Source organism: Rattus norvegicus, chromosome 6, assembly GCF_021556685.1.
Source record: "Rattus norvegicus strain SHRSP/BbbUtx chromosome 6, alternate assembly SHRSP_T2T, whole genome shotgun sequence".
NCBI lineage: Eukaryota > Metazoa > Chordata > Mammalia > Rodentia > Muridae > Rattus > Rattus norvegicus.
This window is the reverse complement of record NC_141539.1, coordinates 95600531-95626743: the sequence shown is the minus strand read 5'-3', so window position 1 is coordinate 95626743 and position 26213 is coordinate 95600531. Positions and strand designations below refer to the sequence as shown.

The 26213-nt window shown below is 44.0% G+C and overlaps 1 long non-coding RNA gene across 1 annotated transcript in view; it reads right to left on the bottom strand.

Moving 5' to 3' along the window:
• LOC148005294 (uncharacterized) overlaps positions 1-26213 on the bottom strand; it is a 137413-nt gene that overhangs the window by 13962 nt on the left and 97238 nt on the right. The window contains exon 3 of the long non-coding RNA XR_015623097.1: positions 22307-22376. This is a non-coding gene — a long non-coding RNA (uncharacterized LOC148005294). The remainder of the gene's footprint in view (positions 1-22306; positions 22377-26213) is intronic.

Genomic DNA, 26213 nt, shown 5'->3' with positions numbered 1-26213 from the left:
CAAACACTCATTAAGATCTATCCATCTCGATACACCCTTTGGATTTCATTGCCACCACTGCTTGGAATGTTGTTTCAATCTCCAACTCTCCTCTCCCTCCACATCCTCTCCCTCATTGCTATGAAGTTTAATTTAAAACAATTGCGAATTTAGTACATTATTTCCTGGTTCAAGCACTAAGTAAGTCGTAGGCCAAAATGTTTCATAGTAGCCAGAATGTTTCTTCATAAGCTGCCTCTGTTATCCTAACCCAGTCTTCCTTCACCCCCGTCAGCCTATGAACATGCACACTCACTGCCGGAATGCCTTTCCCTCCCTTCTTCGCACTCACTCTCCGTCCGTCTCTACAGCTGGGTTGGGACTCTCCCTGTTGTGGCACATCTGTCACTGTACTGAATTTATTTCTGACCTTTTGTGCTGGTTGCCTCACACACAGCCAAGAACTGGTAGGGCTTATTTGACGGCTACAGAAATTCCACATCAACAATGCCCCTACAGATCTTCCCGGAATACAGCTCTCTAACTTTATGAGCTCCAGTTTGGAGGAAGCCTGGGTGTCTTCAACCTTCTCATCTCTTCAGGAGCATGGGATACCTATGGGGGTGGGGCTGTCGCCTGCCGTCTCCTTTATGCTCACACTGCCTTTGAAGTGAGCATTTCTTGTTATACACATTTTGCAGAACCAAGTCCTCTGTGATACAAGCAAGTTATGAAGCTAGTTGCAGGACAAGATATAAATTATAAGTCAGGTCTTTTTCTACTTGGCTGAGCCAGCTTTCTTCTTCTCAAATGGCTACTTGTATCTACGAGTGTTCTCTGAGCTACTCAGAGTAAACGAGGATGATATATTCATAAAGAGACAGGGCATTTTTGTGGAAGGAGTCACATTATATCAATATGGCCAGCTTTGTCCTCCTCAGCTCTGTGGGTTATTAGCCATCTACGGAAAATACTCGTCTCCTTTGCACTATATGCTAAGCGGAGAAATTTGCACTAGCTTTATTTGTTGTTAGTAGAAAATAAGGGGGTTGAGGATTTAGCTCAGTGGTAGAGTGCTTGCCTAGCAAGCGCAAGGCCCTGGGTTCGGTCCCCAGCTCCGAAAAAAAGAAAAGAAAAAAAAAAAGAAAGAAAGAAAGAAAATAAGGGTGAATTTAAACAAAGTTGCATATGTGAAAGCATTACATTTTCTTGCGGATTTTTAGGAATTTCTTTTAGCAATATTTTCTCTGTCACAGAAATGAATGATTATGATTGTGCAGTGCTTGACAACCATAAAAATGAAGAGAATACCCACTATCAAATCATGAGTAGTATCAAGGGAGAGATGGCACGGCAGTTAAGAACATGAACTGTTCTTCCAAAGGATCTGAGCTCAGTTTCTAGCAGTTTCACAACTACTTTTAACTCTAGTTCTAGGGGATCCAACATCTTTTTCTTGCTTCCTCCCACACCCTCACATGTGAGTGCAGACATGCAGACACACACACACACACACACACACACACACACACACACACACACACACACACCCAATCTTTTTAAAAAGAACCTTATTGATGTAATCCTTATTTTATTCTGTGCATTTTGCTTGGGATCAGTTGTGGTCAATTTTATCTGTCCCTGTCTAGTTTGATTCAGTTCTTTTTGTTGTTGTTTGGTTGGGTTTTTTTTGTTGTTGTTTTTGTTTTTGTTTTTGTTTTTGTTTTGTTTTGAGACAGGGATTCACCGTGTAGGCCAGGCTGACCTCAAAGTCATGTTCCTCCTGCCTCGGCCTCCCAAGTCTGGGATTAGCAGTATGTGCCGCTGCTACAGCATCTCTGTAACTGTCTGCATTAGTGGAGCTGTTCAGTCACCTCATCGTAGTGCCAAGTTGCAGAGTGACTGATATCTAAAGGTATTGAATCCAACAAACCCATAGCATTAACAACCTAATATGAGCCCAGCCATCTCTCCTCTGCTTCTCTGGTGGAGCTCTCCTAGATCAGCAGCACCTGCATTTCCTGGGAACTTGTTAGATATGCAGACTCTTAGGCCATAGCTCTAGCCTACTGAATTCAGATCTGCATCGAATGAGATACATGAGTGAGAGAGATGGTGAATTTCAACCTTGGCTACACTTTAGAAAGGCTTGGGAAGATCTCCAATAATGTCCAGGTTGCACCCTCTTCTGCATCGAGACTACAAACGGAACCCACATGTTGGCTTTTATCACTGCGGCCCTGGTGATTGCATCATGTTCAGGATCCACAGAGGGAATGGAGTCATAACCACAAACAAATCCAAGGCTGTCTTTGCAGTTCCCCTGACAGAGTTCTTCCTACCGGACCATTCTACTCTTTTCTATGAGGAGTTCTGGGAAAACTAGACAAAGCTGAGTCATCCAAGCACAGGGACTAGTTTAGCATCCTGGAATCCCATTTTGCTTGGGCTATGTGTACACTCCTCTTTTGTGTGCTTGGCAGCGTGAGATCTTACTCTCTGCGTGCATATTCCACTCTGAACAGTGCACCGAGCAACCTAACATAGGACACCCACCTACCTGCATGGAGCTGTGTGGACACCCTTCTGTGAACACTAAAATAACAGTTTCCTTCCCTAACAATAATCAGACTTAAGCAGATTCTATCCCATTGTATTCTTCAGATGTCTGGGTAGAAGAGGGAAAGGGCCAGTCTAACTAAACTTTGGTGCATGTTCGATAAGGCAATATTGTGCTCTGAAGGCAACTGTAGGGAGAATCCCTATTTACCATCTTAAGTCTATTCAGAGCCAGGTGTTCACTTGATTGACAGCACATGAATTGCAGGGAGGGACAAACATAAATGCATACAAACATTGCAAGTTATAACCTAATCTATCAAAATTGAGAACCATCCAAACTACATCTCATAGCAAGCCGTCCCTCCCTCCTTTAGAGTCACAGGAGCCTATAGTTTTTTTTGCTCCAGTGGCCCCACTCTCTTGCATTGGAATCTTCTTTTCTATCCCTTCACTTTGAGTAGAGTTCCCTTGCTACATTTGCAAATCTCTGCGAGCCATTGTCTCAGGTCCTTAAATAAGAGGCCAAGGACCCAGAAACGCCAGGTCTGCACTCCGTGTTTAGCTGCCAATAACAAAGCAACAACAAAATCTTATAGAAGTCAAACTTTGCAGGGTGTTGGTGATGTACACCTTTCTTCCCAGCATTTGGGAGGCAGAGGCAGGCGGATCTCTGTGAGTTTGAGGCCAGCCTGGTCTACAGAGTGAGTTCCAGGACAGCCAGGGCTACATGATGGAACCCTGTCTTGAGAGAGAGAGAGAGAGAGAGAGAGAGAGAGAGAGAGAGAGAGAGAGACTGACTGACTTGTGTTTACTCCCCAGCAGCCACATAGCAGTTCACAAACTCAGTTGTAACTCAGCAGGTACCCAACATGAAAAGGGTGCACAGGTGAACATGGGGACAAAACACAGACATACATAAGGTAAAAAAAACCCTTAATCTTTGAAAAAGAGGGACTCCGGTGGGAGGCTGGGGTGGCCCAGGCCTGTGGAGTATTTAATAGTTTCTAACTCAGGACCACAGAAATAGAAATGTTTCCAAAAATAGAAGTTGGTACTGTCTTCATTTTTCACAGACTTGGAACCATGTTAAGTACTCTTAAGTATTTTGACATCTGTAGAGAATATTAGACTGGGACCTGATGCATGAGATGCTATTGGCCAATGGAAAAAAATGATTCTAAAAGTATCTTAAAATCTTTATCATGAGGAGGACGGTGGATTGGGGATCAAACTCAGAGCCGTGTGCCTGCCCGGGGAGCAGACTATCTCTGAGCTACACTCTTTATACCTTCGTGTCTTTAAATTCGATTACACGATACTTAAAATTTATTAGTAAAGTGTGCATATTAAACTTTTTGTTCTAAGTAATAAAAAATTAGTCAATAATGGTCAACCAAGTATAAGCAATGATTTTTCTTTCTTTTTGAAAGCCACCAAACATTGAAAGCTGAGAGAGAGGGGGGGAGAGAGAGAGAGGAGCTCTCAGCTTTTGGGCATTCGAGAACTCTTTTGGAATGTAAGTAACATGGTAGAAGGAATAGTGGCCTGGAAGAAAAGCGGCTTCGGCATTTATCTTCCAGCTCCTTCTGCCACAGGCCCCTAGGTGGAGGACTCTCCTGGGGCTGAGCCTGTCACTAGATCAAGGGAGAAGAGACAGGTAATCTGGGGAAATACCAGAGTTTGCACAGTACTGCCTATTACATCTGCCCACACACTGATAGATGCCCAGTCTGGCGGTGACTCTGCAGCCATGGGGAGCTGGGAGCGAGAGAGGATCAGCTCTCAACTCTACCTATGAACGCAGTACTCCTGAACACCTCTCCGTAGCTCCTCAGTCCACGAAGACTCCACAGACATGTGCTTCAGACTCTTAGCATCTCCAGATTTTATGTCCATGTCTTGGGTGACATGATCCACAGTCTGCACTATCCCACATCCTCCAGAACATCTGTGTTAAGATTTTAAGATGCTCAAAGAGAAACCCTAGTCCCTAACACATCCAGGGAGGATCTAAAGTCCAGAGGAACCAGCTGCCTGAGCCAAGTCTCCTGTCAACACCCCTCACACCCAGCCCCATCACCTTAAGTACAAACTAAATTGTAGTCCCAGAATTTCTCAACACACATTATACTGTAAGCCCTTCAATTCCACTTTGATGGAATATGCATACCCCCTTGTCCCCCAGGCCCCTTATAGCACTGTCCCTTGTTACTTGTGAACCCTTTTCTGCCTGGCAAATCCCCTCCTGTCCTTTAGAGTTCAGTCACAACATAAAAACATGGCTTCTTCCTTCCGCTGGCTCTTGTCCACCTCCTCCCCGTGTTTTCTTCCACTGTTTCCTGAGCAATCCTATGCCTGTGTACATGGAACAACTCCAGTATGGTCACTGTGCGGGGATGCTCTCTCTGGTGTCTGTAAATCAGCTCTTTCAACTCTGAACCACAACTGAGGAAGTAGCAGACATCAAGGAGAGACAAAGATCAGTTTCCTTGGACCCTACGCACAGCACATTACAAGGCTAGGATAATCAAGGCCAGGCTTCCTGATCCGGTTCCTGGTAGCTCTCCTGGTTAAAATGCACATTTATGGCTGATTCTTTCACACAGTTTAGAAGATGCTGTTTTTAAAAATAAGAAAGAAAATAATCAGAGAATAGAAAGGTTACTAAAAAACAAAAAAACCAAAAAAAAACAAAAAAACCCAAAACATATAAAAAAACATAAAATTTCAATAGGAGGTTTTGGAAAATATTGTTGGAGCAACTTAGAGTGCAGAGAAGCCATTCAACCTGAACATCTTTGTGTACTCTGTACTAGGATAGCTCATTGGTCTGCTTCTGACCTCTGCTAGCTTGATCTCCTTCACGGCAGGGACTGAGTCTCTCTCCCCCATCAGCACTCCAGTGTTTAGTACAGAAGCGTTGCTGGCACAGATCTACTGAAGAAACGAAAGGCGAGCATACAAAGAAGCAAATGTGCCCTAGTTGAGCCTAGTACCTGTTTGAATGCCGCTTTGGCATTTTGGGAAAAGACCTCAGCCCAGGAAGGGCCAGGCAAAGAAGGCAGCAGTGAGTTCCCAGCATCACAACCCGCAGAAGGAAAAGAAGGACCTACAGACAGACGTAAGAAGTCTGAGGAAAAGCAGGGGGAGGAGGAAGCTCACGTAGTGATTAGTATTTGGGGGACCATTGTTTAACAAGTGCAGCATCAGCACTTTTCATGATTCCTCTCACAAAGCTTTACCATACCACACAGTAGCTACAGTGTCATCGCCAGAGGCTGTCCCTTTATTTATGGCTTCACTTTCCAAGGTTCCAGTTGCCTAAAAGGTAACTATGACCCCAAAATATTAGATGGGAAAATCCTAGAAAGAAATCATTCTTATGTTTTAATTTACTTTTTACTCTAGCACATTGGTATAATTATTTTATTGTTAGTTATTAATATTAAATATCTTACCGTGCCTAGTTTACATTGAATGTTTATTCTAGGGATGGATTACAGGAAACAAAACAGAACTCCAATAAAAACGTATGCAGATGAAAGGAGGCTACCACACGCACTTCCTGGATGCCGAGATCGTACAGGGATACTATCTGTCCAAGGCGTCTAGAGACAAAAGGCTGGTCATGGATCTTTGATTTGAGGAAAAGGATCTGATTGTGTCTGTGTTGTCTTGATGATGGGCTACCCTCCCTGGCACAGGAATGCTCAAGCTTCCTGTGAGTCCTGTTTTCCTGGCCCTCACCCAGCCAGGGCTCCCAGCCTCTCTGAAGGTCAAGGCTTCCAGCCAGGATGCCAGCTCCCTCTCTCATATTATGCAGTAGCAGTCCCCCACCCTTTGCCCCAAAAACCCTGTGTGGGAGAGTAAATAGTCAGGTTTGGGATGTAATGGTTTTCTTCTGTTTTGTGTTACGGGATCTGATGCACACACACACCAACTGCCCAGAACCTCAAATAATTACAGCGAGACTACTCTGCTTCCTTCTCTAGGCCACAGCAGACAGGCGGGAGCCCAGACACTGTGGAGAGGGCGCAGGGTGGACGGGAAAGGCGGGGACCAGGAATTAAGGACTGTTCCAGAACCACAAGCTCAGTGTAACAGCATCGTGGCACTGGGCAGGAGTCGGGGACCGGCCCTGTTTAGAGGGCCAGGAACTTGCCTCATTTAAAAATCACTTAATAGAAAGCCCTGCCGACAAACGATAAAGAGAGGAGAAAGGCAAAATTATGAACACTGTCATCATTTCCTGTGTCTCTTCCCATAGGCCGAGCCTGGCTCCCTTCCTGAGGTCCTCCTCTCACCGGCCTAGTACACAGAGTCTCATCCAGGGAACACTTTGGGGCTTGGGACTGCCCCCTTTTTCTGATGGGCTCCAAGCAGCCATTGCCTATAGCTCCCCAGCTAGGATGGAGACAGGCTGGAGCCAGGTATCAGCTAGGGGGAAGAGAGGAGGGGAGGACTGGTGTCTCTGGCTCCTCTGTGACCCCAGTGAACTCTAAACGCACCTTATATTGAAAATGGACCACAGTAGTCTGTTTCTTACAGGAGTTATCTGTAATTTTGGAAATTTCCAATCCTAGGACAAACATGTATCACTGGGTAGTGAAAAATGGTAAAGCTAAATCAGAGAAATCTAAAGAACAGCTAATGATGTGGACGATGTGCCCACTCATTTCTTTGTCCATCAGGATTAGATGGGGCCAGTTCATTCTTTGATCTCCATGACCCCCTCTATATTAAATGTGGGGTTCACTTTCTGCCATGTGGTGCAAACAGTCAATTTCACAGTCTATTTGAGCAAGAAGAGACTGATGAGATCGTCGGATCTAGCATTTCCAAAGACAAGACAGGGAATTCAGCTCTTTCCTGCTATCCCTACCGTCTTACTTCCAGTCACCACAGACTTCCTGTTTTGCAGCACTAATGAAAGAATTCGCTCCTAGAGCTGTTAGGAAGGGGAAAGTTGACAAGCCAAGGTGGTGGGTGATCTTGGCAGTCTAGCTCAAGGCCAGAGCTTCAGTAAAACAGAGGTTTGGGTAGAGAAGGTAGGGGAGGGAGGGTAGAGAGTGGCCTGGGCCCACAGCCTGCACAGTATTTAGTGGGTTTGTGTACTTATGTATATGTGTGAAGGTGTGCATATGTAACGTGTGTACTTGTGTTTGTGTGACCGTGTGATTGAACCTGAATGGCTGTATCTGTGTAGCTGTGTGCATATTTTGTGCATAAACTGTGAGTGGTTACGGTTATGTGAGTGTCTGCATATGGATGTGTATGAGGCAATGTTTGTGTGTGGAGTGGGAAGATCCTTTTTTCTCCAGGCCAGGATTCCAAGAAGGAGCTGCCAAGTTGCATCTTGACTCATCCTTTCGATGACCTTGAAGTACCACAGGAGGATACAGGGGTATGGCAGGAGAAGGTCCTTCCCCCACCCAGGAGAGAACAGGCGTTCTCTAGTCTCAGGGGACTAACCCATCTTGCTTCTGACTAAGTCATCAATTTTCAGTTGACACTAATTTTTCTGGCCCTCCAGAGTCAGTGGCATGGAATCTGGGTAATTAAGAGTCAGGGCAGAATAGCTCAGAGTCTAAGGATTAGCTGTAGGAAGGATTAGCCATCGGTGTCTTGGGAAACAAGGGGTCTCACTCCTCCTGCCCGCCCTTTTAACAAATGAATAAAGGAATGCTTGCTAAATCTAGTTGCATTCCTCTTCAACCGTCTCAAGATGGATAAACGTCGTCAGTTTGTCAAGCTATACATACTACCTCAAATTATAGAGGGGGGCCAACCTATCAAATAGCTCTAGGTCCCATAGGAAGTTAATCCTGTACTACCTTGGTCTACTGGGTGACTTCTATAGACAGAATATGACACTGTCACAGGCCTGGCACAAATTAATATATTCTAAACAAAAACACACTTGTCTCAATCTGACTATCAGACTGTTTAATCAATGGATCCCAAAGAAATGGGAATTTCCCTGGAAATCTCATGCTGGGGGAAAGGAAAGGGCAGCAAGAGGGGGCACCCTCTTGTCTCCCTAAAGGAGATTTCACAGAGTACAGCTTATCAAACCACCTTCCAGAATGTGACTGAAACCCAGATGATGATGGGCCAAGCTGGGCAGGACTACACCTTGACCAGAACCACTTATCTTTATAGCCTTGGCCTTCTATTTGTTAGATCTCTTTGCCTTTGCTCCTAGCATGGCCACATTGAATAAAACTCCTTTTTCCTGCTTTTCATGCTTAATTTGGTCCCTATTACTGACTTACTAAGGGTGGCTGTCTGGACCTGACTTGGATATCGAAATTGTTTATGCAAATTTATTTAGGGAGTTACAAAAGAAGTGGGAAAATCACTTGCAATTCTACTTCTTAGATATAGCAAGTCTGAATTCAAGTGCAAACATTTAAAGAGAATTTTAGTTGGAACTTTTTTTATGGACCCACGCTACCAGAAGAGTTAATAATATAGCATCCAGTCCTAGGTCACTTGATTTTAGTCTTTCTGAGTTGTTATTACAAAATGCGATAGACTGTGGGATTTGCTTCTCTGGTATCTCATGATTTCAAAATACAAACACGGTTTGTGTCTAGTAAGGACCCGAGTTCCGGTTCAGAAATGGAGCGTTGGTTCTTAACATGAACTCACCCAGAGGAGCCGGCCAGTGCCTTGCTGGTCCTATCAGGAGTTAATGCCATTCCTTAGGGCTCCTCCCTCATGACTTTATGATTCCCCTGAAACATCCTCTCGTCTGGCATGCTGTCACCTTGGAAATTAGGATTTAAACACACGAATTTACTTTGTGATGGGACACAAAACTATACACTACCAAACCGATAAAGGATTCCATATTTACCAACTGTTTTGATACACCATACTTTGCACCATATGGTTAGACATGAAGTTTTGTTCTGTGTGTAATAACAGAGGATGAATAGCTCTTGAAATTTTCTACACTTTAATATTCTGAAAAGGAAGAAACACTATGTGCTAAGCGATGTTTATGAATGTTATAAAGGATCTTCAACTGAAAGTATTAAAGCTGAAAAAGAAGAAACACTTTGCTGTAAACCAGGAGTCCATAGAATTTTTTTTTAAAAGGGTAGGTAATAAGTATTTTAGGATTTACAAACAAGTAGCTATTCAAGGCTACCATCATAGCACAAAAGCTACTATAGAAAAGATGTTACATGAACCAGTGAGGCTGTCTCAATAAAACTTTATTTATAAACACTGAAACTGAATTCCGTAAAGTTCTTATATATGTCATAAAATAATACTCTTCTTTTAGTTTTTCAACCATTCAGACTGTAAAAAGTCTTCTTTACCTGTGTGCCACTATAGAAGTGGCCCAATCATACTGCAAATTATCCATTCATACTAATGAGGTAATAATATATCTGCACTAGCCACAGAATTAGTAAGGATTCTCCCTCCTATCCTTCTTTGTCTGGCCTTGACACCCTACACGCACACCCACTCATGTTCACACCTATTATTCCCAAGCTTTTCTGTAGTAGGTAGGTCATCCTTCCCAGGTTCGCAGGTTCAAAAACTGCTCTTGTCTAGAATGAAGGCACACACTTGTAGTCTTGGGAGGATAAATGTTAGCTTGGTCCAACCAGTCCTGTAAGAACCACCTTGCGCAGCTAGGAGTGGTAGCACAGGCCTTCAATCTCAGCCTTCAGGAGGCAGAGGCAAGAAGATAGCTCTCTGTGAGTCCCAGGCCAGCTTGGTCTACATAAAGGTCTGGGTCAGCCAGAGCTACACAGTGAGATCCTGTTCCCAAAGCAAACTAAAACAAAAGGACAGACATAACTTTCCTTTTTCTTAGTCAACTCTGTTTCCTGGAGTATCTAATTACCTCTCCGGAAGTCATTCACACCAAGGAGTGACTGGTGGGGACCAGATATCCTCTGGGAGTTTCCACTTAAAGAATATGGATTTATGTAACTAACTGGATGTTGAGGAAGTACTTCTTGAGCACAGGATATCCAGCTGTTCATTCAGGAAGGTGATTTTGATGCTATCAGGACGCTGAAGGTTAAGATAATTCCTCTGCCAACTGTTTAACTAGGGAAGCAGAGCAATAGTGATAGAAAGGAGATTCAAAGTTCAAATCTCAGCCAGGCAGTGGTGGTGCATGCCCTTAATCCCAGCACTCTTGGAAGCAGGGGCAGGTGAGTCCTTGGGAGTTGAAAGCCAGCATGGTCTAGAGAGTGAGTTGTAGGACAGCTAGGGCTACACAAAGAAACCCTGCCTCCAAAAACTAAAACAACAACAACAACAACAACAAAAGAAAAAAGAAAGAAAGAGAAGGTTCAAATTAAACAGAAAGTCCAAATTAGATAGAGACTCTTGGAGTTACTCATTGATGTCCAGCAAGACAAGCTGGGACAATTCTCTACACATTTTACTACAGGGGACCTATGCTTCATTTCTCAACTTAAGCGGTGGGAGCCAACATTAAAAGAATGCCAATGTTCAACATCTATTGTACCATGTCACCTAGTGACTATAAAATGTCCTCTTGTAGCTGGCAGGGACAGCCTCTGGGCCAGACTCCTTACCTATGCATTTCTCTTGGCTTCTGTTTGAACTTAACTTTTCTGTTGTCCCTCTTCCCATTGTGACCACACTGAGAATATCCCCCTTTTCTGCTTTTCACTACTGATGTCTGTGTAAACTGGGTTGTTGAGGTTAGGTGGCTGAATCTGGCTTGTTGGGGGCACACCTACTGTGGTGACATTGTCTTTCATGGTTATTTTTCTCTTGGGACAAAAACAAAAGTGGCCGTGAGATGAAATGTATTGGGGGAGGATTCTGGAAGGTGAGTGGATGAACAGTGGGCAGAGAAGCCAACTTTGCCTAGGGAAGATGGGGTGATGGGGAAAGGTACTAGTCATGCCTTGGCAGGAAGCTTCCGTGATGACTCACGCAGTAGAGGACAGCTGCTGGGGAGGAGAGTGGGAGCAACTTTTCTCTTTACTTAGTACTTTTTGGTGACTAACTTTTCAGAATCATAAAGTGAGTAAATCATTTCTTCCTTTTCGAAGACATTAACATACAGAGATAAAGTGAAGTAGACTCCAATATCGTGGATAATGGCTTTACAACATCCTCTGGGGCCCATTGCTTTTATCCAAGTGTCCCTGTTTCATGGCTTTACATGTGCATAAATGATCAAAGAAAAATCCTTTTTTTTTTTTTTTTTTTTCGTTAAGCAGCAACCTAAGCTTGGAGGCAGTCCTGGAACCTTTTAGTAAATTTGCAGAGATGTGTTAAGCTCTGAAGAAATGGTTCATGTAAAGGACAGAACCTGGGAGGGAGGTCTGGCAGGATCCCCCGGCAGAGCAGGTGGGGTTGATCTGAAATGGCTGCAAGGATGCTCTCACCCTGGGAGAGGAAGGAGGAGAGCTACCCAGGGTGAGACTGCAAGTCTCCTTCCCAGAGAGACATTTTAAATGTTCAGTTGTCAGGAAAATGTAGCCCTGGGGCACCCACGTGCTTCCACTGAGGGGCTTTGAACCAGACTACTTTCCCCAGTCATGAGATATCCTTGGACACAGGGAATACTGGGTGTGTGTGTTGGGGCGCAGCGGGGTATCAAGAGAAGCCAGTCCTAGCTAGAAGGTTAACATCTGTGCCTCTCAGTTGCTTCAGAAAGTCAGGGGTGAAAATACACCTTATCTCTATGTTCTAAAAATGGCTGCCAGATAGCTTTTTCTTTAATCACTCAATTTTCATTTCAAAGCTAAGTGTTAATAGGTCATTAAAATAATATGCAAATCACTAACCAGAATATTGGCCACTGCAGCTTGCTGCAATCCCTCCATGCTGCTCCCTTCATCTGACCATACTCCCACATCAGCTGGCTCTCTGCCTTTGGCCATGGCCAAGGTTTGATGATTCAGAGAAAGGCAAATTGATTAGCTAATTAAAATCTATACTTAAAAAAAAAACTCCCCCCCCCTTATATTGTTGGGCAAGGTTGAATGAGTACAACTTTCTTTGTGAGAAAACTAAAAATAAATTCTGGGCCTAGATGTTATAGACGAAGTGGCTGCCTCAAATTCTAAATTGCAGAGAAAGGAAGGTTTTTCGTGTTGTGATTGTGACTTAGCTCGGGAGAAGCAGGCTCTCTGCTATTACTGCACCCCTCACCAACCCAGCATCAGGGGCTTGAGGAAAACCCAGAGCCCTTGTGCTAAATAACAACAGAAAACTGCTGCCTTTGGCGATTGTAATTCCACAGCTCTTTCAGCCTTCCTCACCCTGCCCGCGCTACTCTGCAAGAGTCAAATGGATTTCTGAAGTCAATGGCAAGAGAATATTGCAATTCCTGTTGATAACTAAATTATGTGCCAATTACTCACGTTCTTCTGAAATATGGTTCTAAATGGAGAAAAAAAAAATCAAGCCCCCAAGATTCTGCACATCTTTCCTGCCTGCTCTAGCAATTGTTTGGGCGCAGGGAAGTGATTCCCCTTGGTAATTCAAAGGAGAACTTTCTGCAAAAGGGAAGGGAAACAAATGTTTTTTGATTTGTTTTTTTTTTTTTCCTTTTCTGTAGCTTTTGGGAAGAAATCAGAGTGTTGTAATATTTAAAACTTAGAAAAATCAACATTGTCACCTTGAATTTATGAAGTTCATGGTTGTGATTCGTAGCTTTCCACTAACTCTTTAGGACCCTGAGTTATAATGGCTAAAGATTGGTTGTTGAACTGAGAAAGGTGGAGATTACTGGTTCTCCATCCAAACCTGGGAGAACCTGGGGCCACCACACCACCCAGAAGTTAGATTAGTTTCCAGAGGGCACGGAGGGCAGAGAAGTCAGAGGACCTCAAAAACCTTTGCTTCTGCAATTAAGAAAAAGAATTTACCCCGGGAAGTTGTCATCATTCAGGGCCTGACCTCTGAGGTCAAGCCAGTATGGCAGAGGAGGCTGTACTGCCTCAGAGAAGTGGCAGGGTACCAAAGGGGCTGCCAGCGCCTGACTTGAACCCTATGCCCACGTAGCTCTTAGGATGCCTGTGCACTGGCTATGCAAGGTCTAGGTTTGTCTCTGGGACCGTGCACTCACATCCTACAGTAGCTGACGTGACTTCTGGCTGGGGTCTGCTGTTTCGGTCTGCTCGGCTGACTGCTTCCCTTTTCTCCTCTACACAACAAAGCTCTTTTCTCTCATCTCTCTCTTTAATAGTTTCATTGCCAAGGATTGAAAATGGGGCCATTTTCTGTGGGAGAGAGAGCCGTGGTGCCATAAAATGGCTTCTTGTTCTTCCTTCAAATTCCATATTAAAAACAAACAAACAAACAACAAACAACAAACAAACAAAGCTGGGAGAAGGAGGCAGCTGTCTGCTTTCAGAGTCAGCTCTGTTCCCAGGCCTGCCTCATCCTGCACTCCAGCAATGTTTCCAGGTCCTGGTTAGAGCTGTTCCCCATGCTTGGCTATCACAGAGAATGCTAGCAGACCTGGGCACTGTATACTCAGAGAGCGTCTTTGAAACTTGTTTTAGCGTTTCTTTACTTCTCTCACTAATCTTTCTGATGTGCATCTTGCTGTGTGCATAGAATGTTCTAAGTAGCCCACACTCTATGTCCCTTACGCAGTCCTTTAAATTAGCCCTTTATCACCCTTGTACAGAAGAGGAAACCAGGGTACAGAGAAATTCAGCCATTTTCCAATGAGGTCCCACAGCGTGGGGAGAGCTGTCTTTCCTTTGTCTATCATCTGTATGCCAGCCAAACCTGAGCCCTAGTTCTTCTGTCCCATGCCCGTGTTCATATCTTTTCTCTGTGCTGGTAAGCCCTGTTCATTAGCTCTGTATCATCTAAATGCTATTTAACCTTTCATGGTCAGAGGCAGGCACTGCGCCCTCCAGATAGCCTCTACTGATTGCCTTCAGCCAGACTCACTCCCCTTGTCCTAAAACTGCAAAGCACCCATTTCACCATGGGGTCCCACACTTCGTTCTTCCCTATATTTTAGTGTATACACATGCACAAACCTGATCTATGTCAATATAAGCTAAGCTTTCCATGAAGGCTTCGTGCCTTTGATATCCCCCAGCTTTCCCATAATGCCTGGCTGAGGCCTTGGACAATTAGACAACTTCTGTTGCTGAATTTATCACATGACAGAAACAGACAGACCGCGCAGGTGATGCTCCCGCCTGAGCAAACGAGTTTGATACACATTGCAATTAGGCTCTTATAAAATTGTTTATTATGGAATAAATAAATATATTTCTATATGTGAGTCAGAAACTACCATTTTTCTATATGTGAGTCAGGCACCGTGTACTGTGTAAACAACAAGAGAGCGGAGCAACAAATCCAACCTGAGAAGCTCGTGTGTGGGATGAGATAGGCACAACGGCACATTGCGTCTTTGTACTTTCTTCTTTTGGAGACAGGGTCTCTCTGTGTATGCCTGGTGGCTCTGCAACTTGTTAGATCAATCAGGCTGGCCTAGAACTCAGAGATCCACCAGCCTCTGCCTCCCTGATTCTGAGATTAAAGGCGTTCCCCACCGAGTTTGCTACACTCTCTTTTGTGAAACAAGGCATTGCTGTTGGGTTGTTCCCACTGCCCTTTTGGGACCTATGGACTTTTGTACCAGGGCAGTCGGGGCTCTGTTCAAGGGGAATTGTCCCACCTGCCAACCTGCCCACATGGGAAGCTCTGTTCACAAACCACAAAAGTATCCCTACAGAACCAGAGTCCTGAGCCCCCAGCAAGGCTCCGCTGTAGGAGAGCAGGGTGGAGAGGTCAGAATCAGCATATAAAAGAAATTAGATTAGAAACGACCTCCCTCCAGGTCAGAAAGGTGACAGAGATGTCACAGAAAAAGCCTGCTCTAGGCAAGGGGATCTATAAAGGTCACAATCTGTGGAGCACAAGGCCATGACAAGGCCGTGGGTGACAAGTCTTTTTTTTTTTTTTTTTTTTTTTTTTTTCTAACCACAGCCCATTCTATTCCTGGAACTGTTTAAGAAACTCTTGCTTCTACCTGCTATCCTGTGTTCCTTTCCGATTTCTTGTTCCACAAGATCCTGTTATTTTCTACTACCCTCTGGATACAAAACATTTCTGCCTTTTTAAAGAGGAGCGCATTCAAAGTCCTTATTTGTGACCCTGTCTGTACCTTTAGCCATGGGGTACTTAAGAAAGAATATGCCTCTTCTAACCTTCAAGCTGGCAAGTGGAGCAAACAGAACAGTGCACAAAATGTTTTTGATAGGTCTGTAAGTATCAGCTTACAAAAGAGTTCGAATGACTTCCTGACTTCAGTCACACACAGCTCCCTAAGACTGAAATCATTAGAGTGAGGGCTCTTGATTCTGGCTATTGTTGGAGCCCCCGTGGAAATAGCTCCCTCTCTCTCCCCCTCTCTTCCCCCTCCCCCTCTCCCTCCCTCTTCTTTCCTTCCTCTCCCTTCCCTCCCTCTCTCTTCCCCCCTCTCCATTCCTCCCGCTATCCCCCCTCCTTCCTGAAAATTCCACAAAGCTTTCATAGTTCATTTGGCTGTGACACATGGGTTGAGAATCACTGTGGCAAAATAAGACAGAAAAATAATCAGTGTTCGCTCACGGGCTTGTCTGTTGCCATTGCCGCTTTTAATCAAAAGGGTTACAACAGGAACGAGGACATTAATTTTGCAGTGACAAGACTTGCAGTATTTCACAGCTGTGCAAAACAGTGAGCAGCTGTGATCTGAGCAGCAAACTAACACCCCCCCCCACACACACACACAGGCAGAACCCAAAGTACATAAAACCCAACACACACAGAGAAGAGAGAAGGCAAATTGAAGATCGGGGAGCCTCCATTCATGCTAGAATGTGGCCAATGAACTACTGCCAACATGTTAGTGTTCAAACCAAAAGGGAAGACCCACTATTGCCTCAGGATCTAAGGAAAGCAAGCTGTCGTTCCCTGAGAAATCAGAGTGAACTGTAGTTGGCAACCATATGGCAAAGCTAGTACTTTCTGGTCTATAGCAGGTAATTGGATCTATAGCAGGTACCTAACTGATCTACATTATTAGCTAAAACTCACCCATTCTCGCTGGCTTTTCCATGAGATAGAAGGGCTTCCTCTTGGCCTTTCTGATGTGGCCGATTCTGATAGCTGTTATTATATGGACTTATCCCATGCTCTCCTCTTTAACATCTCTTACTCCTTTCTCAGTGAACACATACTCTCTACAGACGTGGGGAAAAGATGGCGACTGAAGACAGGGCTGAAGGCTATACTCCAAACCCTGTCTACCTCAGAAGGGAGAAAAGTCCGGAGGCCAGCCTTTACCTGCTGATATTTCCTACCCAGGAACAGAATGGATAGAAGGATATTCATTTCCTCTTCTTGTCTCTCAAAGTATGAGAAATGGCCGAGCTGCACAACAAGGTTCCGTCAGTAATCCACCCTGGTACCCTCACCTCACACACCCTCGAAATATGCTCATCTGTGCCAACCTGTGTTGTCTGATCTTCGGTTCAGAAAGTCAGTATTTTTCTCTTGAAAACAAGGAATATAATTTTATAAAGAGAAAGAGGGCTTCATATATATATGTATATGTGTATGTGTATATATGTATATGTGTATATGTATAATAAAATCACCACGTTCTGTTTTATCTTTGAAAAAATAAAACAATTGCTTGCTCTGGAGGTAGCTAGAGTAGACATTTATCTAGACTTTCTCTTTGAGATGAAGTAAAGTGTAGCAGGGCAGAAAGACTCTGCTACTGGATTTGCCATGACAGAGTGAGAGCTCACCTATCTGGCACAATCTTGTGTTCACAGCAGTTTCAAAAGGCAGAGGCCCCAAGGGGACAAGAACTCAGTAAGCAGCAGCCTGTGGTACTAGCAGGGTCCATTAGCAGTCACTCACTGGCTATTTGTCGTGTAGAGACAGAGAGACGTGTTTGTTAAAGGGCTGGGTGAGAGTAGCTACATTTTCCCAAGAATGTCATGGCTGCTCCCACACACATTCTCTACCATCATCGGGAAAAGATGGACTGGGCTGGAGGCTACACTACAAACACCGTCTACGTCAGAGGGGGGAAACTTTCTGAACTGTTGGCGCTGTGTAGAGTTCTACCTGTTCTCCTTGATAAAACATCTTCTAGTGTGAGTGGAAATAGGGACATGGGGTCACTAATGCCACACTAAACTGAGGGCCGTGTCATGCAATGCTTCAGGTTACCACCAAAAGTAAAAAAGTTGGTTTAGGTAAAAATACTACACAATTCACTGGGTCATAAACCAAGTGACAAAATGGTCTGACACGGCCACTCCACATATATGACTGTTAGTCCGGAGTCAAATTAAACAACCAGTCCTTTAAAACAAACAAACAAACAAACAAACAAACAAACAAACAAAAGGCCACCACACAGCCATCTGGTTCTGCCTCTGTGTCCTGGGGCCCTCGGCATGTCTGCGCTGGACAAGCATGCAGTCTCCCTAGCAGCGGGCTTGGTCTTTCTTCAGCTAGGATGTCAAGAAAAAGGTTCCTCCTCTGAGGACCACTCAGTGTAGGTAGGGTTTTTGTTTGCAGTGGCTGCTTTCCCAGGAGCAGATCCTCTGCAGAGGGCGTGATCAGGAGTAAGATGAGGTCCACTTCACTCCCTCCACTTCAGGATGCCTCAGGCTGGACAGTGGTCCGCTCCTGGTGAAGCTGAGTGCTTTGGTGTTTTGGCTTGGTGTGTATGCTTTTCCTGATGTAAAATTGTTCTTTGGATAGTTCAGGTGACTTGTTGCATTCGTTATAACTTTGAAAAAAGATGTAAAAAGCCTCCAAGGATTGCGCTGTGGTTAGAAGCTTGATTCCCCATATGTTTATGCCGCCTTTATTTCCCGTTATTTTGAGAGGCTACACAGAGTCTCTCCTTGATGCTTATTTAGTCTTTCTTGTATCATAATAAAACAACATTCTAATAAAAAAGTATTGAGTTTCATAAGGAGTTTCAATTTTTGCCTTCATTGTCCTTTATATATTTTTAACAAAGGACATGTATTTTTAAAGAAAAACTCTTTGTAAGCTAGCCTGTTAATTAAAAATGAATAATAGCTAATAAGTAGAAATTGTAGCTTACATAATAAACATAACTCTGTCTGGCCTGTGTATTTGGGTAAGAAATGTAACCCCATTTGCCTTAATCCAGAGAAATGTGTTAAGATTCTGAGGCTGCATTGCTGTTACTATGGAAACCAGAGAGTGTACCTACTAAGGCTCAGGACCTTCTAGAGTCTCAATAATTATGTCATTTGGAGAAAAAAAATGAAATTGTAATTTAAATGTGTAGACTGCTTATATCATTTAACATACAGTTTACTAAAATGTGTCCTAATGTCAGCTGGTATGTTCCTTGACCCTTTGGTAATTTCCTTTAGCAGGTGCTGACAGGCTTTTAAGAAACTGGGCTAAAAGATTTACCTGCACAGGGCTTCAGGGTTGAGTGAGAGAACACAGATATACGCTATATAAGAAGATAAGTTTAAAGATTACAGGCAATGACTCATAAACTTGGGTAGGGCTACGGGCAAAAAGACATCTGATTCTAGTTTTGCTTGACGAACCTGAATGGACACCAACAAAAGTCAAGGGCTCTTCTGCTCTCCAGGGAGCAGTGTAGACCAAGTGTGAGGGGTGGTCGTTGTTGTTTGTAAATATTTTCTTTGAGGTCAAAAAAGTAATGTGTGCTAATTGCTGGGTATTTTTAAATGTGGTAATCTTAGAGGAACTAGTTCGGGTTGGCTATGGTTTTAATGAACATGTTGTTTTGCTGTATTTTCCATCATGGCAGGGAATACAGAATGGGGCAGCCAGGAAGCAGGAGAGAACTAGGAGCTGTTCACTCTCTCCTTTATGGGCGCATTGCAGGGGCATAAATGCTTTCACTCTGCCTCACCTCCTGGAGGCTCCAGACTTCCCAGGAGCATCACAGGTTGACAAGCACCTGGGCGGGTGTTGCCATGTGATAGTGTAGGACTGAAAAGAGCATCTGTCACTCAAGCCAAAACTTGCAGAGTGACTATGATGATCAATGGGGGTGGGGATTCTGCAGTCTTTATTTCTTGTTAAAAGATGTAAAACCTCTAAATGTTGGAAACATAGGGAAACAGAAACGGAAACAGTTTACCAGAGAGTTATTTACCGTAATATTTCTTATCAGTCCTACAGCCAGAAATCTCTTAATAACTCAGCTGAACGTCAGCTCACAGTCCTTCCCACTGACTTCCGCTCCTTTCTTGGCTACCCTTCCATCATGGCTGACCAATTTCTACTTGGTATCATACACTCAAAACCAGGCCATGTGGGCTCATCACTGAGAGATAAGACAGCTACGTAACCTCATACTTCACTGTCTCTGCATGAATTGACCAGTCACAGAGAGACTTGGAAGGCAGCCATGACTGGTCAAGGATCATGGCATATGTTTGTTGCTTGCATGGTGATTGGTGGGCTGAATTCACCGCAGTGAAGCTTTACGCTTTGCGGCAACTCAGCTAATGAACTGAGGTAAACGGAATGTGAACTATCATTGGACACGAAGCATCGTTTAACAAACGCTTGGCATTTAAAGCACGTGCCTGCTTGTCCCTTGAACAACACGAACTGTCTCTAGGTTCATAGTTGAGTTCTTTTTACAACGTCGTGACCGTAGAGCTGTAATTTCATTTCCTGTTTCCTCTAAGTTGGCATGATATCACGAGATATTTTCACTAATGCGTGTCTGGTAGTACTGTAATGATTAATGGAGCTGCTGCCCAGGGAGAGGGATTGCAGTAAAAGACCAGCAGAGGTTGTTTTGTTAGGAAGAAAGAGAAGACTAATTTGGCCAGAAGCAGGGTTGATATCAGAAAGAAAATGGCAACGAAGTCAAAAAGTCCACATCCTCGCTGGATGTGATGGCATGTGGCTCTAACCCCAGCACAAGGCAGAGGCTGGCGACTCTCTGAGTTCAAGGTCAGCCTGGTCTACAGAGTGATTCCAGGGCAGTTGAGGCTACACAGAGAAACCTCATCTCGAAAAAACAAAAAACAAAACAAACAAAAAAAAAACAAACAAAAAAACCAAAACAAAAAACATAAACAACAAAACCCCCCAAAACAAAAAAACCCCAAAACCCAAAAAACCAAAAACCAACCAAACAAAAAACAACCCCCTCAAAAAAACCCCACAAAAAAACAAAAACCAAAACCGAATCACCTCCCCAGAGTCCATTTCCCATGCTTCAATGATGACCACGGTGGTGGCCATCATAGCTAACATGTATTGAGGGTTCACTACAATCCAGTTACTTCAAAAACACATCTTCACACGACCTCATTTATTTTCTTCCTCATCCTCATTTGTTGTTTTGTTTCCAGATAGGCTTTCCCTTTTTTACCTCTGGCTATCCTGAACTTCCTCTGTAAGCCAGGCTAGTCTCAAACTCAGAGATCCATCTACCTCTTTACCTCTCCAGTGCTGGGATAAAAGGCTTACGCCACCACAGCCAGACTTTCTTCCTCATCTTGACACAGGCTCAAAGAGATTTATGGGTTCTACGAGGTTATAGATCAGCTGTGGCACAGCCTGTCCTGAGACCCACTTCTGGGTAGAACTGTCTTTGACTGCTCCCTCCACACACTGCCTAGTGAGGGTACTTTTTCGATTGCAAAATTCTCTTATGCTTAAAAGGATTGAGGCTGGAAGCAGGCTGTTCCCTCCATCACCTCTTGTAATTAAAAGCTGCAACTGCTGTTGTTAGTCCTAGAGGACTCTGGCTTGTAGGGTACCACGTCTGTTTTCCCACCTCGCTCATAAATGTTACCCCACAAAGCAGATCCTTCAGGATAGAGGGCTTACGGGGTCTGGACTCTCTAGGGAGACTTTCCTCAGGATTAACAAGCTTTACAATAACTGTTAGATGCAAAATAGCTGAGTGAGAAGCAAGACATTTTCCTTGTTAGAATTAGTGTCATTGGAGCAGGCACTGAAGACCACTCCACTACCAAGAAGTAGAAGAGAGACTCTTCCTTAGCGGTACAACCTAAAACACAGCTCTCTAGTCAAACAGTTGGAAAATTCTAAACATTTCTTTAGTGAGATAACTGAGAGACTAGATAGTGAATACTAAGATACTAAGATTCCGAGATCATGAAGTCACTGGTATGTCAGAATAGCCTGAGAGGCCTTCTGTATGACATGTCTTTAATTTTTACAAGCCTGTTGTTATTTTCCATATTCTTCACTAAGTTGAGAAGTCTGACTTTGATTTTGACTCATTTATCATGCATTCGTATCTGGGAACTTATTTTGAGAAATGCTGGACCATGGCTAATCCACAGAACTGCAGATGAACAGTGAACTTGGAGTAATTTTTCAGTCCCTGAGCTCGGGGATACTGACCGGGAAGGAGTCGGCAGTGGCCACCTCTTTGTGAGCCTGGAAGCTGCACTTTTCTGTCCTCAGTGGTGTGCTTTATCTCTCTGGTGGAAGGACTGAGGCCAGCAGGGAGACCCCACTTTTCCTCAGCTTCCGCCCAAACGAGCACCTCACTTTTACCTGCCTGGATACCAGAGGCTCTTGTTAGTTTATTGGAAAAATAAGAAAGTTCATTGGCAAAGTCAACACCAAAACAAGGATGAAATCGACCAACCAACCAACCAATGAAATAGCCATCTATTCAGCTATCCCCACATGCCCAAGCAGCAAACTAACCATTAACCAACCATTGTAAGAAGCAGCAGGTACTCACACACAGTAATAGATACTCTCAGTGCGACCTCCCGGAATCACTTAACTTCTCCCAAATCTGTCTTTCCCATCTGCAAATAGAATGAATAACATTGTAGAGATTCAAAACTTAAAAAAAAACCCATAAAAATTGTATTCTTTATACCTGATTCCTAGTAGAGTGGGAGCAGGTAGGGTGGGGCGGGAAGGGAGGTGAGCGATTTCACTTTCTAGATCTCGGTTATTTGAATCCTTTCCTGGGTTTGGACCAGGAAGCCTGTACACTCGAGGGTTCCTTTCAGCAGCAGTGACCTCCACTGTCAGGAACAATGGCACTGATGTGTGGTCCCTGGAGATGGTAACACCTGAATCAAGCTGTTTATGTGGTGTGTGAGGGACTTTGTGAGCTTCCATTGTTCCTGAGATAGATTCTGAGGCTGCACCTCTGATCTTCTAGAATCCGAGAGCCTCTTTGATTTAATTCTCTACTGTTTGAAGTAGCCAGAACTCTCTGGAGACCTCACAGGAGTAGGGAATGGCTTATCAGAGTTGGGGCTGGGAACAGTCTTTGATGATAATGACTTTTGGGGATCTGAGGCTCTCATTTTGGGAGATTTCCAGCCACTCACATCACTGTGTCTTCAGGGATGAAAAAGCTATCATCCCCCACTGGGTTTCATTTCTGCAAATCCTAGGTAAGTGTGCAGGGGTTGGGGGTATTCTGCTCCTTGTATTTCTAATTTCTAATTTTTGTTATGTAATCAAATAGAGACTGCAGAATGTTCTATCTTAATTTTCAGCTTTTCCTCATGCTAGTTTTGTTAGGATCCAATGGGAATCCATCTTTTAAAATGTCTAAAACCAAATTACAAGGAATAGTATCATCATCATCATCATCATCATCATCATCATCATCATCATCACCACCACCACCACCATCACCATCATCATTATCATCACCATCATCATCACCACCATCACTACCATCATCGTCACTACCACCATCACCACCACCATCATCACCATCATCATCACCATCACCACCATCACTCTCATCATTGTCATCATCATCTTTATTTCCATGCCAGAGAACATGATAACTAATAAAGAAAATAGGGGTGAAAATAGTCAGCTCGAATCTTCTTTCCAATGGCCCCTGGCTCTCAGGACTTTCTTTCTATCTACCTTATGTAACCCAAGCCTCACTTTGTTTTGCAGGAATTGAGGAAAGATAGGAGAGTCATTGCAGCTGATATGAATTTGAAGGACCCTCAAGGTTGTCTCCTGGAACAGGGACAGGGATCAAGCTGGTGTCATTTGCACAATGCCACCAGGGATCAGAGGCTTCCTCCTCCACAGATCCAGAAACGTTGTCTCATCTTTTTATAATGTGGCTTCAGAGGAAACCAACAGCTGGACATTTTCGTGCTAAGGTTATTCTGATACCCCAGAGAGTTGTAAAGCAGCCGCAACACCTAGGATATCTTTATTGTAGAAAAGGAAGGCAGCCAGTGACCTCACCATTAACTCAGGACATTGTGGGTGTTGTTACATCTCCTCAGAAAGCACATCCTGCGACAGCTCGGTGTCCTAGAGTATTGACACCTCCTTCCTCTCAGTGTCCTAGAGTGTGAACCCCCACTTCCCCTCGGTGTCCCAGAGTATGGACCCCGCTTCCCCTCAGCCTCTTAGAAATGGCATGAATTCTTGTAACAGCTCAGTCCTACAGTCCTGAAAGTCCCTGGTCTCACAGAGCTGATGGGATTCTTGCCCAGTGGCCCCACTGTTGAGACCTTCAGCTTAAACAGCTAATGTCTATGATGACAGATAAAACAAGGAGACTGTACTCGCACTGCCTCTTTGTTCTGGAACTTTCTGTTACCAGGTATCTGCAACAAATTAGTCAAATGACTGAAGGCCAAGCCAAGATCTTGCAACTTTGCTGAAGAAACTTTTCAGACATTAGGTGTGCTGATCGTTTGCAAAATGACATGGGAAACACACACACCTGTTACAGATTGGGTGGAAAATGGGGTCACAACCAGAGCAGTGACAGCAGCAACAGCAGAAAGAGCTGGGGCTCTGTGAGCTCACGCTGTGTGTCAGGTACAATGTGTTCCACAGCTTTTCAAACAGCAAGCACTCCTGGTCTATGGGAAGGAAGCCAAGATAATGATCTTGATTTTAAGTCATGTAGCCCGTAAACAACAAGCACGGATAGCCCTGCCTCTAGCGTCTTGGCTTTCAGTCTTTCTCAGCCCTGTCAGTAGGAACCGCTCTCATTTGAAACAAGCGAATGCCGCACGGGATCATCTGCGTATTCTGACTGGTTTCATTTTTTTAAAAAAACTTAAGGGGTGGGGGTGGGGATTTAGCTCAGTGATAGAGTGCTTGCCTAGCAAGCCCAAGGCCCTGAGTTCGGTCCTCAGCTCCAGAAAACAAACAAACAAACAAACAAACAAACAAAAACCCAAAAAACTTAGGTGGCCTACTCACAATTTTAGGTCATAAAATTGTATTTAAAGTGGAAATGGCAAAGGATGTGGAAATCTATTTATCGTAGGACAGATTATAATAAGGTCACCGCCCCCTCACAGGTTGATTACTTCTATGCCCAAGTGGCACTTTTACCGGCGTCTCTATTTCTCTCGAAGCTTGCCAGCTTGGAGGCACCTTGGACCCTTCCTTTATTATCGATGTTCCTTCAGAGCTCTGGTAATCCTTTCTGGAAAATGTTGCCTTTTACACTGGCTTCTTGTGCCTTGCGTGGGATTTGCAATAATGCCTCACAGGTCACCTTGCCACAGTCTCCCTCTCGCAGGCTGAAGTCAATGCCTCTACCCGGGGATCTTCCAGGATAGTTCAGAACATTGTAAACGACTTTGCAGGATGAGTCAGAAGAACTGAATTCTTTTCTAGCTCTGCCCTATGTATGGGAAGCTGGAGTCTCTTCAACCTTCTGTATCCTAAGACTCTGCTAATAGAATCAGGGGAGCTTGGGACTGATGCTTTCTAAACGTCCCTGTGATGCTGAACAATATCAATTCATGAAAGAGTCAATCACCGACTGATAACCCTGCCTATGCGTCTATGGATTTGTGTTTAACCAGAGGGCTTAGGGTTCTGTCTAGAGGTTTCCTCATATTCTCCCTCTCGTGCCAGCTTCCTTTTTTAACCCCAGCTTTACTAGTGCTATTCCCTCTTCTTTCTGGGATAACGTTTCATTATCCTTCAAGTTCTACTCAAGAACCACGATGTCCAGTGGACTGCTACCTGAGATGACCCTAAGGCTATAATATTTTGATTTTACAGAAAACGTTCAGATGCAGAGCCTGGGCCTGGTGACCAACTGGTTACCTGGAATCAGGTCCTTGCCTTGCTGTTAGGAGCTTCTCCATTAGTTGACTTCTCCATGCCCCAGTCTCACTTTGCGTAAATGGGATCATAATAGTGGCCACTTGGTAAGATGGCCATGAGGGTACAGACACACAATAATAAATGTCAAGCACATAGAAGAGTTTTGGATATACCATAAGTGCCATGTAAGTATCATTTATTGTAACTGAATTACACATGATTTAGATAACTCTTAAATACAGTTCTTTGTACACAGAGATAATAGCTTATCTAGTAAGTAGCAAGGGTTTTCACCATTTCACACTTATTCTGTTTCCTCAAACTCCTCCACCAAAGTTGATGCTTAATTCAAAATTTGAGTGAATTGTAGGTTAATCAAACGAATAAAGGAGAGACAGCTCAGCATAAACAAGAGGGGGCAGAAGGCAAGGGACTGGCTCTTATCACTCTGAAGAAAGAGCTTAGACGTACCTAGTGGTCTTAACACATGCTCTCCACAGTAGCAGGCTCAATTTCTAAGTACTAATGCTGTCCTGTAACTCATTTTGCAGGAACACATACTCTGTATATTG